The sequence below is a fragment of the Pygoscelis adeliae genome, unplaced genomic scaffold (genome assembly GCF_000699105.1).
Source record: "Pygoscelis adeliae isolate BGI_AS28 unplaced genomic scaffold, ASM69910v1 Scaffold160, whole genome shotgun sequence".
Lineage (NCBI taxonomy): Eukaryota > Metazoa > Chordata > Aves > Sphenisciformes > Spheniscidae > Pygoscelis > Pygoscelis adeliae.
The window spans coordinates 8,081,747-8,084,841 of NW_008824035.1; positions in this window are offsets into that span (position 1 = coordinate 8,081,747).

Here is a 3,095-nt window from a genome sequence, read left to right on the forward strand (position 1 = left end):
ACGCCTTAAATGCTCCTACTGCTGCTGCCTTGCCAGACCTGAGGACTCCAGTCTCTGGCACTGTCAAGCCAATGCTGTTCACCAGTGCTTTGTTTCAACAGAGAAATGTGGTGCATACAAGGGGTAACAAAAGCAGCTCCTTTTTTGAAGAACACAAAATAGATTAAGCTGGTCTCAGCTGAAAAGGATGCCATCAATTTAGACAGCAGCCTGTTCTTTCAGCTGAAAACATGGGAAATGGAGCAGCACAAATGGGTGAACTGCTTGATTCTCCAAAATATTTGTGAGATAATTAATCTCTACTGCTTGCTTTGTTTGATAGGGGACCAGCTTACTGCTCCATTACATGCAGTGATATTGCTGAAGAAGGTAGGCATTTTCAAATGAGAGAAAAACAATTTATTTTCTCTTTAACACAACATTCTTTGTACGTTGAGAAGTAAAAAAACAAACTGTCCTTGTGTTCATGGCTCCTCAGCGCTGCAGCACTGGAAGTTTAGGGGCAAAGGAACAGTTGTAAAACAGAAAGCGAGGGCAAAGCAAGCAGTGCCAAATTCTGAGGGAGAAAGTACTACTGTAAATATACCTAATGACTAGGCATAAAAAGAAGTACTGAGTGATTCCTCATGCTCTTGTGAACTGAAAGCAGCTTGGTGAGAAACCTGAGGGCAATCATTCCCAAGCTTGCTGGAACAGCAAGACTCTAGGATAATAGTGTTGGCTCCCCTGCTAGAGCACTCCCTCCTGGCCAATGTATGGATTAGTTTTAAGAGGGCAGTTAAGGATAATAGTACAACCTTGTGACTGAAGGAAGAATAAAACCATGATAATAAATTCAGCAGAGGGAGAGTTAGAAAATTGAGACATTTATCAGGATGATTGTCTTGCTGTGACAATAATAGTACTTACCCTGGACATCTTGGTACAAAGCAGCTTGGGCCAAGAGCATTAAAACTGCCTTACCCCTATTTAAAAACCAAATTTCAGCTGGAATGGAGAGGGTGAGACTCCTCATACACAGGAAAGCAAGACAGAGATGAAATGCCTTTTTTTGAGTCCCTAATTCGAGTTTTTCGTCTGTGTTTTAATTTTTCCTTAAATGGCTAGAGATCATTTCTGTCTTATTCCTCCAATAAGATGTTTAAACTCCTCATTTACTGCTCAGTACATCATTCAAACTCTCCCACTCTCAGAGCAGAAAGCACTGCTTTTGGATCTTCAGTGGAGAGTTCTCTGCTCTTGGAGCTGGAATGGAGAGACATAGCACATTCCTTCTACAGAAAGCTTTTTAGCAATTATTTTGTAGTGTATTCGTTTATCAGCAAAGTATTTTGTAAACACTTTTGTTATAGTGTCTAAATATATTTTATTGTAACTTCTAATCAGTTTCTAAACACCATAACAAAATTAAAAAGGAAAAATCATTTGCCTCAGATTTCTTTTCCCGGCGATACCATGTATCCTAGAATTACCAAGCGTTCCTGCCTTCCGTAGCTCTTACTTGACTTGTATGGCATTGTTGGCTGTGTTAAAACAGGCAGACTTGATCCTTATGCCTTGTCAATCTTACTTGAGATTTCAGTCAGTTATGTTTTGACTGGATTTAACAGAAGAGCTTTCCAATTCCACCCCCCACCCCCCGCCGTCAGCTCTTCATTTTTCACTCTATCTTACCTTGTACACTGCCCCCAGGACTTTTTAGAATGTACTAAACGTTGGAGCAAGACTCTGGAGTCAGCAGTCCCTGCGCACAAGCATCTCCCAGACTTCTGGAGTGCTGAACGTGACGAGCCAATTCAAATCAGCACCTCTGTGGCGAGCTTTTGATGCAGTGTCCTCAGCCCTGCAAATCCCTGCAGGTAGTCCCAGCACAGGCCAGACAGAGCACACAGTGAGTCCTGGAATCCCCAGCCAGCACAGACATCCCAGCCTCACGTGCTGGAACGCAGAGGCTGAAGCTGTACCCTGAAATCTGGCAACAAAAAGCAAGCCTCATCTTTTCCTACCACATCTGGGGGCAGGAAGAGTCTCACATAGACAGCATCTCTATGTGAAAGTTGTTTAAAATTGCACAGTACTGAGTTCGGATCTAAGGATATCTGGTAACCTGAGCAGGGTGGGTTAACAAGACATTTTCTGATCAGACACAGCCTAAACGTGTCGTTGGCAAAGGACTGGGGTGTGCTATTTGTGACCTTTGCTTTCAAATGCAACAAAGCACAGCTTTCCTTTTACCCAGCAGATGGCCAACTGCTCTTGGTAACAGAAAATAAACCTAAGCAGAGGCTTTCTTGCTAACATTTATAGCCCTGCAGATGGACACTTTAAAGGAAAGGCAGCTTTGTTAAAACATAAACCAAAAACCTATGATAACTTTAAATTCAAGGCCTGATTATTTTGTGCTCTGTGGTGGACCTCCCTTTTCTTCAGACAGGTCTCCTTGAGTAGTAAAATACATGCAAGGCCTCTGGGAAGTGTTAGCGTGTGCTCCAGGGATGTGTGGTGGTTTACTTCTACCAGGAGTGCGAAAGGCTGCAATAACAGAAACAGTAGGCTTTGTATCCCTGGAAAAGCTTAGAAATATTAGGCTTAATTACAGGAGAAAATATAAATAAATGCTTTGAAGTTTTGTTCAATGAAACTCTATCTGCCATTCCCTGATCTTGTCCTTCTCTGAAAGTTCATTGCTGTTCCCAAGGTTATTGCAGGTTTAGCTGGACCCAGCTGCACCCGGTGGTTGCAGTTCTGCTTAATGCCTGTGATTTCAGGTGGTCGGAGGGCGCTTCTAGATGGGAACGTGAAAGTCTAAACTTGAGCTAGTATTTGCTCCAAAGTTCACATTCAGGATTAACCCAGCAGCTCAGACGTGGTACTGCAATGTACAATTACTCATCCGGAGGGGACAGGTTCAACTCACATGCTTAGACTTATCCCTAATGTTTTGTCTCCCACCATTAGCTTTTCGACAGTAGGTAGTTACCAGCATAGGCAGGCTGGTGGACAGGCATCTTCTAGCATCAGTAAAGGTCTCACAAGGCCAAAATGAACTAGCTAATGGAAAACAAACTAGGAATGGAAACAACAAACTTTCATCC